The following is a 15,686-nucleotide window of genomic DNA, read 5'->3' on the forward strand; positions in this document are numbered from 1 at the left end:
GTCCTGTTGAGACATCAGATCTTTTATCCTTGATATACTCTTGAGGTGATAGTAAGCTGATTTTGTTATTGTCTTAATGTATTTTTCTAAGTTTAGGTCTGCATCCATCACTACACTCAAATTTCTCGCCTGGTTTGTGGTTTTTAGGTGTATAGATTGAAGTTCTCTGGTGACCTGTAATCGTTTTTCTTTGGCACCAAAGACTATTACTTCAGTTTTGTTTTTCTTTAGCTGGAGAAAATTGTGGCACAACCAGTCATTAATTTCCTCAATGCATTTACCAAGAGCCTGTACAGGGCCTCGGTCTCCTGGTGACATTGTGATATATATTTGTGTGTCATCTGCATAGCTATGATAGTTTATTTTTTTGTTCTTTATAATCTGTGCCAGTGGGAGCATGTAAATGTTAAACAGAAGGGGTCCCAAGATGGAACCTTGGGGAACTCCACATGTGATACTTGTCTGCTCAGATGTGAAGTTACCTATTGATACAAAGTATTTCCTGTTTTCTAAGTATGTTTTGAACCAGTTTAGTACAGTTCCTGAAAGACCTGCCCAGTTCTCCAGTCGTTTGAGTAATATGTTTTGGTCAACTGTATCAAATGCTGCACTGAGATCCAGTAAAACTAAGACTGACATTGTTCCACTGTCTGTGTTCAGGCATATGTCATTAAACACTTTGGTCAGAGCGGTTTCAGTGCTGTGGTTCTGTCTAAAACCTGACTGGAAGGCATCATAGCAGTTATTCTGTTTTAAGAAGTAATTGAGCTGTTAAGAAACTGCTTTTTCAATAATCTTACTTAAAAATGGGAGATTTGAGATCGGCCTGTAGTTATTCATTTGTGTCTTGTCAAGATTGTCCTTTTTCAGTATAGGTTTAATTACAGCAGTTTTTAGTGATTCTGGAAACACACCTGACATTAAAGAAAAGTTGACAATCTGTAACAGGTCTGACTCCAAAGTCTTTGAGACCTTTTTGAAAAAACTTGTTGGCAGGACATCTAAACAGCAAGAGGAGGAGTTCAGTTGACCTAAGATGTCCTCCAGGTCTTTGCTGTTAATAGGGTGAAACTGTTTGATGGTGTTTAAACAGTTTTTCGGTGGACACAGTACATATCCTGGATCTGCTGTTGATGTATTAATTGCTTGTCTAATCTTTTGGATTTTTTCTGTGAAGAATTTGGCAAAGTCATTGCAGGCCATGGTCGAATGAAGTTCAGCTGCCACTGACACAGGAGGGTTTGTTAGCCTGTCAACTGTAGAAAATAAGACCCGAGCGTTATGACTGTTTTTGGTGATGATGTCAGAGAAGTAGGACCTCCTTGCACTCCTCAGTTGTAAATTATAATTGTGAAGTTTCTCTTTATAGATGTCATAATGAACCTGGAGGTTTGTTTTTCTCCATCTGCGCTCAGCTTTCCTACACTCTCTTTTTTCATTTTTCACCAGTGTGGAGTTTCTCCATGGAGACTTTTTCCTTCCAGAGATAACCTTCACCTTAATGGGAGCAATAGTGTCCATTACATTTAACATTTTAGCATTGAAGCTATTGACAAGCTCATTGACTGAACCTCTGGACAGGTCAGGTGTTAATGGGAAGACCTGGTTAAAGATCTCACTACTGTGTTCAGTTATACACCGTTTTGTGATCACTGCTGTTGATATATTTGTGTGGGCTGAGATTTTACTTTCAAAGAAAACACAGTAATGATCAGACAGGCCCACATCAGACACAGTAACGTTTGAAATGCTCAGGCCCTTGGAGATCAGTAGGTCAAGAGTGTGTCCTCTATTATGTGTGGCCTCTGTTACATGCTGAGTCAGCCCAAAGTTGCCCAGAGGGTTACTCAGGTCTTTAGTCCCTTTGTCCTGAGGGTTGTCCACATGGATGTTAAAATCCCCAACAATAATTACACAGTCGAAATCAACACAGATCACAGACAGCAGTTCACTGAGGTCATTAAAAAAGTCTGTGCAGTATTTGGGAGGCCTGTAAACATTAAAAAACACAACTTTGGATGTGGCCTTCAGCTGTAAAGCCACATATTCAAAAGACTGAAAACTTCCAGGAGATAGCTGCTTACATTGAAATGATTCATTAAATAAGACAGCAACCCCTCCTCCTCTCCTGCTCACCCTGGCCTCACTGATAAAACTGTAGTTAGGAGGGGTCGACTCAATGAGAACAGCTCCACTGTTACTTTGGTCCAACCAAGTTTCGGTTAAAAACATAAAATCAAGGCTGTGCTCAGTGATTAAATCATTAATTAAAAATGTTTTCCCAGCTAAAGATCTAACGTTTAATAAAGCCAACTTAAGTGTTTTAGAGGTATTATTTGCCCCCTCATGTTTGGGAGCAGTCTGTGGCACACAAGGTATGTTTACTATATTTAAAGATCTTTTAGAGTGCAGCTCTCTGTGTTTTGACCAGGCCACATGTCTCCTTCTGTCACCTAAAAGTACAGAAATTTTAAAACCTTCTAATAAACAGGGTCCCAGCTTCTCCTGGGAAAAGTCACCACTGCCATAATCCTCGCAGCCCGGACCCTCCACACATCACACATCAGACTGCGGAGACAGGGCATGAAGATGGTAAGGAGGAACTAAGGGGGGCAAGGCTGGGCAATGTAACTTCGATTGCTCTGTTGAGGGCAGGGCCCGATGGCGAACCTTTGGCTGCTCTGGTGGGGGGTTTATGGGGACAAAAAGGGATTGGGCCGGGGGTAGATCTGAGCCCAGCATTGACCCGCTCCATCATCTCCTCAGTGAATTTCAGGTGTGGGGAGGAGGGAGAAAGGGAGGGGAGGAGGGTGATGGCCTGTCAGGGGTTTGGGGGACTGGGGAAGGTCGTGGTCCCTGGTCCTGGTCGTTGGTGTTGTTGAGAGAGTTGGAGGCGAGTAGGGACCCCTCTTCTTGCCTCAGATGTCTCTCCTTTCTGAGGCTCTTCCCGGGTGGGGGCAGATGGAGCTCCTCCTCAAGGTTTCTGCTGGGCTTTGTCTGTTCTTGCAGTACTGTTTGTTCCTCTTTATGAGATAACTCCTCGTTTATCTCAGCCTTGGCACCAAGCACAGATGGATGACGTATGGAATAAAACAAGTTGGAGGTGAACAGTTTCACCCCAGACTTGTTCAAATTAAATCCATTTGCTTTAAACAGATGCCTGCGTTCCCAAAAAATATTAAAGTTGTTGATAAAATGCACTGAGTGGTCAGTACATGCTGATATGAGCCATTTATTCAGTGCAAACAACGACAGTGGGAAGGAAAAACTCCCTTTTAACAGGAAGAAACCTCCGGCAGAACCAGGTTCAGGGAGGGGCGGCCATCTGCTGCGACCGGTTGGGGTGAGAAAAGGAAAACAGGATGAAAGACATGCTGTGGAAGAGAGACAGAGATTAATAACAGGTATGATTCGATGCAGAGAGGTCTATTAACACATATTGAGTGAGAAAGGTGACTGGAAAGGAAAAACTCAATGCATCATGGGAATCCCCGGCAGCCTATGCCTATTGCAGCATAACTAAGGGAGGATTCAGGGTCACCTGGTCCAGCCCTAACTATATGCTTTAGCAAAAAGGAAAGTTTAAAGCCTAATCTTGAAAGTAGAGATAGTGTCTGTCTCCCGAATCCAAACTGGAAGCTGGTTCCACAGAAGAGGGGCCTGAAAACTGAAATTTAACATTTAATTTTGTCTTCCCCTTGGACTAAAGTGCCACATGTATAACTGTCCACAGGTGCTAGAACAGAGTACCTTATCTGATCCTCTGCTGAATTTGTCAATTTGCTCACAGAAATAAACAGTCTCCAGTTTTTTTGTTGCACTTTAATGTAGGGAGACAAAATATTAAACAAAATTCCAGAAAAAACACATTACATAAAAGTTATGAATTGACTTGCATGTCATTGAATGAAATCAGTATTTGATCCCATACCACCCAGCCAACATTCTGGGTATTATGCCACACAGATTACAATCAATCAATAAATTATAGACAATCCTGATCTGAAATCAACACAGAATCAATTTCATTTTCCTCCATTCCATACCATAGCAGCATAGTACTGCAAAATGGCATTTGGGTCTTCTAACTAAAATAGGAAAATAGGAACATAAATAGTGATATCATTGCCAGACCTGGCCAACATCTGGTTGACATACACCCTGCCATGACACCGGTCAGTCAGAAGTGCCAGCTTGATGCCAGATCCGGGCCAGAGCTGTTTTCTATGGGCCTGGGCCACATACACCAAACTACAACTGAGCCAGATATGGCATGCCGTCACATAGACAGTGCCATCTATGCCAGGCCTGGCCCATATCTGGATGGCACACGCCTTATCATGCCAGAAGTCAGTCAGCAGTGCCGGCTTGATACCAGATCCGGGCCAGACCTGCTTGCTATGTGAGTAAGTGATCATCTGCAGGGGAATGACTTATTTGAAGAGTTTTAGTCAGGTTTCAGCACTCATCACAGCACAGAAACAGCTTTAGTGAAGGTTACAAATGATCTTCTTATGGCCTCTGACAGTGGACTCATCTTTGTGCTTGTCTTGGTAGACCTCAGTGCAGCTTTCGATACTGTCGACCATTATATTCTATTAGAGTATGCTGTAGGACACATGTGTCAAAGTCAAGGCCCGCGGGCCAAATCTGGCCCGCGAATGAATTATTATGGCCCCCGGGATGATATTTGATTAGTATTAGACTCGGCCCGCAGGTCACAGCCGCCTGCTGGGGTTTTACACGCACCAATACTCCATTCCCCACAATGCAACAGAAGCCCGCGAACTCACTGTAGCGCTGGAAGCGGGACTCGGCTTCATTATTCATCAGCATTCAGAGCAGATGTCAACTTTCAGCAACTCCCCTCCCCAATAATGGCTAAACGGAAGGTGTACGGTGAGCACAGGGAATTTCAAGCCAGGTGGGAGGCAGAGTACATGTTCACGGAGGTAAAAGGCAAACCTGTTTGTCTTCTGTGTGGAGAAAGTGTGGCTGTAATGAAAGAATATAATCTAAGAAGGCACTATGAAACCTCTAACGGTGTGTTCACACCGAACGCGATAGGCGCGAGCGAAAACGCCCCAAACGCCCCTAATTTGACGCGTGCACATTCGCACCTCGAACGCGTGTCCAAGAAAAATCCATCGCGCGTCAAAATTGCATATTTTGACGCGCGTGAACCGGAAATGTGGGAGGAAGTTGTGCCAGACAGTATCTTTGCTAGACGGCAGCTGTCGAGCTAGCGTTTCTATTTACTGTGGAGAGCAGAGCAGCAGCGTTAAGGACGTCCTCGCCGTACCTGGGTCCATCAAGTCCTCCAGACGGGTGAGCAGTTTGGTGAGTTTCACCACTTGTTCCAGGAGCTGCGCCTGGATGACAGCCGATTTCAGCGATATCGCCGTCTTTCCCTCGCCCAGTTTGAGGACCTGCTGTCCCGCGTCGGTCCCAGAATCGCCCGCCTAGACACCAAATACAGGCGCTCAATCCCACCTGCAGAGCGCCTGTCCATCTGCCTGCGGTTAGTAAAAGTGTTTAATACGGTAGTCCTTTATTGATACCTGTGCTAATATGCTAAACTATCGTTTATACACTGCTAACATGGATGTGCTATGCTATCAATGAATGCCGTCGGTGTTTACTGATAGCAAACTGTGGTATGGAGACGACTGTTTATAATATTTCTAGTGATGCTTGAAAGGTCTCATCAAGTCCCGATTTAATTCAATTTATGCTGTTATCAGTGTTTGCATTGATAGCATGGCTGTGGTGTCTATCAGTGTATGCTCTCTGTGTTTGCTGATATCAAACTGGTACAAGGGCCACTGTGGGTTAATCTTTGTAGTGATACTCACTCCTTATTTACACCTGGTTTAATTCTGGTATAGATGAATATTTGTATGTAATCCTCGCAGCTGTCAGACTCTATAACAGGGGTCACCAGCCTTTCTTTAAACTGAGAGGTAGATAAAATTGTGAACAGTTTGGTTCATCTTTAGTTATATGGTTCTATCTTGATAAGCTATGTCTTATCACAGATTAATTTTTCAAAAATATTAATGATTTAAGCAAGGAAAGGGCTACATGTCAACATACAACTCTTTATTTCTATTAATGTCTTACTTCATTCCTGCCTGATTTACATGTTTAGGAATTATGAGTGATTGGCTCACTGTAGTGGTAAAAGTTGCTACCAATCAGGGGCGATTTTAGCCCATTTTTGAGGGTGCTGAAGCAGCCCCAAAATGAATCAAAGCACCCCCAAAGATTTCTTACTCACTGACTGTAACGCAGTCAGTTCTTCTTTTACTGTTATGCTGTTTTGTGGATCACAAGGTTTAAAACTACTTATAAACACATACAGACACACACACACAAAGTAACTCCACCAGAGTGCCATTTTCGGGTTACTTTTGCCGGTCCAAGCCCGGATAAAGGAGTAGGGTTGGAATTGTGACATTAAAAAAAACAATAATTGCTAAAAGAAATTTAATTTGTAGTTCTAAATGAATTCAAAATGCAATTTTTACTCACTTTATGTCTCTTCCACGATGTTGTTTCTCTCTCCAACAACGTAGGTTACAATTACATTAGCATGACCAATTATGCAAATTAGGCGATGACGAAATTTAGCGACTTCTAGCGACTTTTAGGACAGCCAATAGCGATTTTCCTTACTGAGGAGTTGGCAACACTGAGCGGAGCGGAGGTGGACTGCCTGGCTTAAAACAGGACATGTTAGCTGCATTTAACTTTCAGTTACTCTTTATATAGTTCGGTAGGAGTCAGACCATGTTTCTTTTTAGCTGAAAAACATTACACCCAGGTAACCTGCAGTGTTGAAAACGTGTTTTCCGATGATGTTTGCTACCCTACAATCCGTCCTACTCTGTAGTAAAATCAGTGACATTTGACCGTCCTGTTGCTCGCATTGAAATGTATACAGCCTATTTAAAATATAAAACTTAAAATTATCTGTAGCCTGCTGTTGTTACCAGTGTCCTGTTTGAAAAAGAACGAGAGAAGCTGCTTATTTTGTCATATGTGCCGATATTAAACCCAAAGTACTTACTAGCTAACTGACTGGATTCTCATTAACCTTATAACGTCTGTTGTGTGTGTGTGTGTGTGTGTGTGTGTGTGTTTGTGTACAGAGAGAATGTGAGGAGAAAGTACAAGGTCAGGAAGAACCAGGTAAGAAAACAGACAGGGAACAGAAACTGTTAAACTGCTTGAGAGAGTTGACCACCAAACAGTGATAGATTTGCCAACCTCAAGGTGAGGTGACATAGGTTAAAATAAAAGAAAAAATCTGCAACGCCATATTAGTAGTATCTGCAGTAAAGATCTTTTCATACATTGTACCATAGGCACAGTTGCCTCCATTTTTATAATTTTTTTTAATTAATATTTTGTACATTTGTACATTTCAAGGACTCTTCTATTTTTGGAGTGTATTTTTATGTATCTGTATTATATTATACATACACTTTAAAAGTGAATCTCTGTCCAAAAAATGCACTCAGTTTACTTTTTACTCAGTGTGAGCATCATTCATTATTCTCCCCCAGTAATTAAGGTTAGGATATGTATTTTTTTTTTATTCCAATCCATTCTTCTTTTGCAGTAGTAGTCTTTTGCAGCATTTAAATAACCTTTATCAGATTTGATGGTTTTGTTACAAACTTTTCCAAAAAGTGTTTTGCTTTTCTTTCACAAATGTGGGGATTAGAATTTTTTTTTTTTTAGAATTGAATATTGATTTATTGATTAGCATTCAAATATCTCAGTGAAAACAGAATAAAGATTACCACAAAGCAAGAAACCACGAGACAAGGCTAATCAAAAGGTATTGGCTGAAGCATATGCTCATTAAATTGTGTTAAAATGTACAAAACAGTGATCTCATGTTTTGTGACGAGGACCCAGGCACAGAGAGACTTGATGAATTTAAGAATCTTATGATTTAATAAAGAAATTTGCAGACTTGCACAGAGATGGTAAAATTATGATGACTGATAACGGAGACGAAGACAACAGATAACGAGGACAGGGAGGAACAGGGGCTTAAATGCACCAAGGAGACAGAGAGAACTCGGGACAACTGGAGACATTTAGGGATGCAGGGACTGACAAAGACGAGGTCTCTGTGACAAGTAAAGTTTATCTTGCCTGGCTGGGCAGCTCTCCTGGTGCTCAGCACCCCCAAAGCTCTGATCCTAGAATCGCCCCTGCTACCAATCAAATTATGATATGGTAAAGTTAAAACAAAACACAACTGACTGTTTTAGATTATATCTAATATATATTATGTAATTATCCTTATAATTAGAAAATGTTTTATGTAAGATTTATGTTTTGTAATTTAAATCTGACATCACAAAAGTATTTTGGAATTTGAATAATGTATTTTGTAACTGCAGTACACATAATACTAATTTTGAACACTTTTGTCCAGGTTCCTTGCCACCGGGGACTCCTTCAGGACCATCGCGTTCAGTTTCAGAGTCGGTGTGTCCACGGTGTGCCAGATCACCCCCCAGGTAGCGACGGCCATCTGGGACTGTCTAGTGGGCGACTTCATGGCTGTGCCTTCACCTGGAGACTGGCGGTCCATCACAGAGGGATTCCAGGAGCGCTGGAACTTCCCTCTCTGCTGTGGAGCTCTGGATGGGAAGCACGTCCAGACAAAGGCCCCCCATATATCACATAGGAGACACACACATTGATATACACTAAATATTTATTTCATTTCTTTTTTTGTGGTGCCCAAATTTATGCTCCTGCTTGATTTTGTTTAAACAATTATTGCACACTTTTTGTAAATCCAGTAAACTTCTTTTCACTTCTCAAATATCACTGTGTGTGTCTCCTGTATGATATATTTAACTGACATTTTTTATTGTAACAACTAACGATTTATACAGGAAAATAATGGCTATTAACAAGGTTGCCCAAACTTTTGCATCCCACTGTATTAGTATATTTTGTCATTAGTATAATATGAAATAAATTCTACATGTGTCAAGTCGTGTGCCAACATTTGCTGTGTAGTAGAACTGAGACATTAGTCATTATAAAAATTTATTTGAAATAATATTAAAATTCTCACAGAGAAAAACATTAAACATAAATATATAAAATATAACTATTTACAGAGAGACAGGAATAAAAAAAAAAAAGACCCAGCTGCTCTCCAGAGCAGGAACAAGGCTGAGGAGGAAATGCTCCATTGCAGACTGGCGTGGCCTCTTCAGGGACACCAGGATGGCCAGCTCCACTGCCGATGGACCGTCCTGGGACCCGTCCCTCATCTGCCTCGGAGCTGTCCTCCTCTCTGGGCGTGTAAAACACAGCACAAAACACAAAGAAATGAGAAGGCTGCTACTAGATTTTAATTTCAACATTGAAAAAACAAAACAGGATATAATCAGATTAGTTGTAGATATTTAGTAAAGGTGATCACAAGGCAATCCCACACCGAGTAAAAAGCTATCAGTGCTTGCTGTACATACCTGTGGGTGCAGCAGCAGGAGCTCAGGGACTGGGGAGCCAGGAGAAGCAACAGGGGATGCTCTGCAGCAGAATCAGTTGGTTCTATCAAGACAATATTAACTGTTAACAGGTTGAATACAATAATCATAGAGAAAGTATATACAGTGGTCCCTGTTTTATTGCAGCAGGGGTTCTCAGAATAACTAGCCCCTCGCCACGCACTTTATACACTTTTTTCCCCACACACATGAACATTAGTCACAGTTCTCACAAGTTGATTCTCAAAGTGCAAACCTTTGTAGATTGCAAAACGTAAAAGTATTTTTATGCTGCGTTTTGTCTTCATCTGCCTGCCACTTTCGTGCGCCTTTTCCTTTTCCTCCCGGTGCAGGTGTCTATTTCCGAATGAGGGTCATAGTTATGGGTGTTTTTGTGCTGTTTTTTCTATTGGACGTGATGGTTATCAAAACCAAACATGATCAATTTGGCAAGCGCAGGAGACACGACACGGAGGAGATTTGTCAATCAGGCTGCAGAATGCAATGCTGTACGGTGCAATGAAAAATCAGCGAAAAAGCGAGGCAGTGACGGATGAGCGGGACCACTGTGTGCTGTTTATTAATAAACAATATATTCCTATATGACAACATGCATAAAACCAGAACGGTATTTGTACATCAGTGGGAAAATAGCGGGACAGTAGGCGGGCTTGCTAGCTTTAGCGCGGCTTCATCGGGTCAGTCTGAAAATTAAAAAGAAGAACAAATGAACTTACCAGGTTGCCCGATCTCCTCACTTCTGTGCCTCCAAGCTCGGTCCTTTTTATTCCTGTCCCGGTAGAAGTAGCAGCTAGCATCGTATAGTTCTGGACGATTAGCCACTGCGTTGATGAGTTTTTCCTCCATACTGAATGAAGAATGAAGGGCTTTGGTTTGATCTGCCCCTTTGACCTGGTTACAGCCACGTCACCAGGCTCCTGATTGGTTGACGCGGCGCGACTTGACGCTGGAGTTCAAATTTTTCCAACTCGAGCGGTAGAGGCGAAAGAGGCGTATGCACAAAATGCAACACAAAAACTCACGCGCGTGGTTTTTTCCGCGAGTCAAACGCGCCAGACGCGCTACACTGACGCGCGTTTCAGGCGTTTTGGCGTTTTCGCGACGCAAATCTGCTTCAGAATTTTCGCCGGACGCGCAATCGCGTGTCATCACCCTCTTTCCATTGACTTTACATGTAAACCTGACGCTCTGGCCGCCTCTATCGCGTTCGGTGTGAACGCACCGTAAGAAACACAAAGACAGAGACAAGAATATGGACACGGAACAAAAGCTACAGAAGGTGGAAGAATTAAAACGAGGTCTTAAGTCCCTGCAGGCTTTGTTCACAAAAGCAAAATCACAAAGCGAGGCTGCTGTTAAGGCGAGTTTTCTTGTGGCAGAAGAAGTTGCAAAATCAGTCCGACCATTTAGAGAGGGAGAGTTTATCAAAAGCTGTATGCTTAAAGTTTGTGATGCAGTGTGCCCAGACAAAAGGCAGCTATTTTCAAACGTGAGCCTGAGCAGAAACACCGTTGCTGAACGTGTAAACCAGCTGTCCACCAATCTAAAAGAACAGCTTGTGGAAAAGGGAAAAGATTTCATTGCATATTCCCTTGCTGTGGATGAGAGCACTGACACAACTGACATTGCCCAGTTGTCAATTTTCATTCGTGGAGTAGACTCCAGCCTGACCGTAACAGAAGAGTTTTTGGCGTTACGTCCGATGCATGGCACGACTACAGGACAAGATCTGTATGAAGAGGTATCCAGATGTGTAAATGAGATGGGACTGCCTTGGGAAAAACTCGTGGGATTGACAACAGATGGAGCACCCGCGATGTGTGGACACAGGAGTGGATTGGTGGCAAGGATACGTGAGAGGATGCGGGACGAAAATGTTACAGACGAGCTGACAGCTTATCACTGCATAATACACCAGGAGTCGTTATGTGGCAAAGCCTTGAAAATGGAACATGTAATGACCATCATAACGCGTGCAGTTAACTTCATCAGAGCCAAAGGTTTAAATCACCGCCAGTTCAAGGCATTTCTGGGCGAGTTAGATACAGAGTATGGTGACTTGCCCTATCACACAGATGTGCGATGGCTAAGCCAGGGAAAGGTGCTGCAAAGATGTTTCGAGCTTCGTGAGGAGATCTGTCTGTTCATGGAAAGCAAGGGGAAAGACACAACAGAGCTTCGAGATGAAACATTTATGTGTGAAATGGCCTTTCTGTGCGACATCACAAGCCATCTGAATGTGATGAACCTGCAACTGCAGGGACGGGGGCGTGTCATCTCTGATATGTACAGTACGGTGAAGGCGTTTAAAACCAAGCTGAGTCTGTGGGAGACGCAGATGCAGAAAGAAAACCTGAGCCACTTTCCCAGCTGCCAGACCATGAAAGACAAGCTCTCTACCGCTGTGTTCCCAAGTGCACAGTTTGCCGATAAACTCAACATACTTGCCGCTGAGTTCCGACGCCGATTTGCTGACTTTGAAGCTCAAAAAAGCAGGTTCGAACTACTTGCCAATCCTTTTGGAGTTGATGTGGAAAGCGCACCACCAAACCTCCAAATGGAGGGACACTGAGGGAAAAATATGAGAGAGTGGGTGCCACTGAGTTTGCACGTTTCATCCCCGACGCAATGCCTCAGCTGCGCATCCAAGCTGCTCAGACGCTCTCCATGTTTGGCAGCACATACCTGTGTGAACAATTGTTCTCTTTGATGAAGCTAAACAAAACATCACACCGGAGCCGTCTTACTGATAAACACCTTGACTCAATTCTGAGGATTTCCTCAGCTCAGAGCCTGACCCCGAACATTGATGAACTCGTACAAAAGATGAGACACCACCAAGTCTCTGGCTCAGACAAGTGAGCATCGCAGAACATTTATGTATTTTTAGTTTTTAATTCAGTTACATTTTTTTACATTTGTTTCTACAAGATGTGATTTTTCTTTGAAGGAAGTATTGTTTTGTCTGTGTGCCATAGATTTTTGTATTTTATCTTATTGTATTTTATTTATTTATATTTATTTTTCAGTTAATAGACTCAGGGAAAATTGCAGATAAGAGCCATGAGAAAGAATACAACTGATTTGATTGTTTGTTTTTTTTTCAATTTTCTCTTTTTACTATTGGAAAGCAGTGATTGGTAGGATATTGCACTTTCAGTTTATAATGCATGTAATTTCATTTATGCATTCATCTTAATATTAAGGAGCATATTTTGTTTATGAATGACATTTACTTTTTTGCTGTTTGCCTGTTGAAAATGTTTTCTTTCAAAATAACTGAGAGCCATGAGAAAATATTGCTTTATTCATTTAATGTACAGGACATGCAATTTTTCTTTGAAGTAAGTTTGTTTTTGTCTGTGAGGCTGTTGAAAAATGTTTTCACTTAAAATTACTGACAGAGCCATAGAAAATATTGGATTATTCATTTAATCGTTAAATAATATACAGTACACTGTGTTAGGTCTTGGTTCAATAGGTTATGTGCAATCATTTTAATATGTTTTAATAAACATTGAACCAGTTCGGCCCTCAGCTTGTAGCAAATTTCTTTTTTTGGCCCTCCGATGTATTTCACTTTGACATCCCTGGTATACAGGTTAAAGTTAAAATCTTTAGAAATGTGTTTTGTTTATAGTGTGTCTTTTTTCAATAATTCAATATTTTATTTTACTTTTCTTCAGGACACTGACATTTTGGAACCAGTGTTGAACGGTGCATCAGTTGCCATCCTCACCATTGTCACGGGACCGAGTGGTCTGTACTGAACTGAACTCAGGAGCAGAAGCCCAGAGCAGAGACAGCAGATGGTTTAAGAATATTTTGTTTCCCTTAAGCAGTAGAAACGTAGCAAGGACAAAAAGAAACAATAAGATGTAGAGTTTGACGTGGCGTGGCCTGGGAAACGTGGCTAGGGCGAGGGAACGGGGCCTGAGATGCAGATTGGAACTGAGCAGGGAACAGTCACACTGAAGAGAGAAGACAGTGGCGTTAGGGATGTAGTGGAGGTAGCTCCGAAGTGGTAAGTAGTAAGTATAGCAATTCTTACTTGCAGTAGGGGACACAGAATGTTGAGAGGGGAGTGACGAGAATCCAGGGGAGCTGAGTGGCGTGGCAAGGCTGACCTGAGATCCAGGGTCTTCAGATGGAGTGTGATGGCAGGAGGGCAGGCAGGTGAGGCACAGAGTGATTTTCAAAATGATTGCTTGGTATCCTGAGTTTGGAGGTAGAGCGTGAGCAAAGATGAATCCAGCAACTGCAGTACAAGAAAGTCATGTTAACAAGACAAATCACAGATAGAACTTGAAGCATAAGGGCCTGTTACCAACATGGGTTGATGACGAACTGGCAGTGGATGAACATCAACGTGTACCCTAAATCCCTCTAGCTTGATTGCCTGCAATTGGCTCCAGGTGTGCAGGAGATGGAGGAGGTGGCCCTGCCAGGTATAAGGTTAATGTCTGGGTACGTAGGCAATCGTTTGTGGCACTACTCAATTTAATGTGCAATAGTTAAGTTCAGCTTTTAGAAGACGGTGAAGGTGTGTGCGTTAATTGTTAAGTTGCTGGACACTCTTCTTTTTTGGTTCTGGACTCTGGAATTTTAACGTCTCTCCTGGGGTGCTCAAAGCACCCAAAAGAAACTGGCAACACGTTTTTTGTTTGTTTGTTATTTCTTTTTTTCTTTTCTTTGTTTTCTCCTTCTTCTTCTTCTTCTTTTTTATTTTAATTTTTTTTACAGAAATTCACCCTACTACCCATGAGGTTCTGAAATGTACTGAAAGCACTGTTGAACAAAATACATAAGCTTTTAGATAACATTGAATTGTGCTTTGTTTTATTCTGTATCTATTTTATTGAGTGTTTTTTCAAGTATAATAACAGCATACATTTTCCTTTGTTTTTATAGGTAAATTTTCAACTCACTGGAGTAAGAATTGTATGATTATTCAACAAGAATATCTTTGTTTGGTGAAGGCAGAAATACATGGCATTGAAACCAGAATTTCTTCGTTAGACTTCCAGGATTATCCTAATTAGGTGAACAAGAAGATCCAAGTTGGCAGAACTTGTAAATCTTAGTTAAGTCAACAACAGTTGGCAAAAGTTGAAAAAACTCAAAAATCTTTTGCATCATGTTGCCTTGAAATTTTATGTTTTTTCACCTTTTTCTTTTTTACAGTGTATATGATATATTTAACTGACATTTTTTATTGTAACAACCAATGATTTATACAGGGAAATAATGACTATTAACAAGGTTGCCCAAACTTTTGCATCCCACTGTAATTCTGATGGCAAAAGAGACAAACAGGACAGGCTGGGGGGGGGGAAAGAACTCCACCGATGTGGATAAAAATCCTCAGGTGACACAAACAGAGGCCGGCAGCAGAGACCCTGGAGCAGCTGGGACAGAGGCCTCCGGTGCTGGCAGAGACAGAAAACTTCAGAGGGTCAGCGACAAAGGAGGCTTTCTATGGCCAGTGTCAGGAGCAGAATATTAAACACTCCCACTCAGGAACACAAAAAAGTCTTTCTGTTCTGCTGGTTGTCAGAAAATAACCTGAAGCCGAACATCTTAAAACAAAAAAAACTCATAATGGACTTCAGGAGGCACAGACATCACAGGCCAATCAGGTCCCACACCTCCAGAGTCACTAACAGCTTCTTTCCCATTCGGACAGTTAACAAACACTACCCCACACATCCCAGTGCTGCCAACCCACCTCATGAGCCATGGTCTGAGTTAGGGATGCAACGATACCAATTTTTTCAAACCGATCCGATACCGATACTTGGATCTGAGTACTTGCCGATACCGAGTACAAAAACCGATACTTCTACCACACACAAGTTAAACTTAACCAGTAGTAAAGAAACGACCCCAGACAACTCTTTAACACAAACGAAACGTTTACTGAACGTAAGGGCAGAGACAAATACTGCACAACACATCCCTTTTTTAAACTCAAATGATATTCCAATTCCTTAACCAAATGAAATACACTGTATAAATGAAATAATTCCCTTTCAAATTATATTAAACAACCCAACTTATGTTATCACCTTTTGGTAAGTGACTCACTAATATACACTCCAAAACACGTTATATAAATCCACTAAACATACA

General features: G+C 41.8%; 1 long non-coding RNA gene and 1 pseudogene across 1 annotated transcript; one reads left to right on the plus strand and one right to left on the minus strand.

Moving 5' to 3' along the window:
- The first annotated feature begins 10,806 nt into the window (after window positions 1–10,806).
- Window positions 10,807–12,416, plus strand: LOC109199019 (general transcription factor II-I repeat domain-containing protein 2-like; annotated as a pseudogene).
- A 556-nt stretch (window positions 12,417–12,972) lies between these two features.
- On the minus strand, window positions 12,973–13,890 carry LOC109199020 (uncharacterized). The gene is made up of 2 exons (XR_002059525.2): window positions 13,606–13,890; window positions 12,973–13,525 (listed from the first exon to the last, which is right to left on the minus strand). It is a non-coding gene; the product is annotated as an uncharacterized LOC109199020 (long non-coding RNA).
- Window positions 13,891–15,686: the final 1,796 nt, after the last annotated feature.

This window comes from Oreochromis niloticus, linkage group LG3 (assembly GCF_001858045.2).
Source record: "Oreochromis niloticus isolate F11D_XX linkage group LG3, O_niloticus_UMD_NMBU, whole genome shotgun sequence".
Taxonomy (NCBI): Eukaryota; Metazoa; Chordata; class Actinopteri; order Cichliformes; family Cichlidae; genus Oreochromis; species Oreochromis niloticus.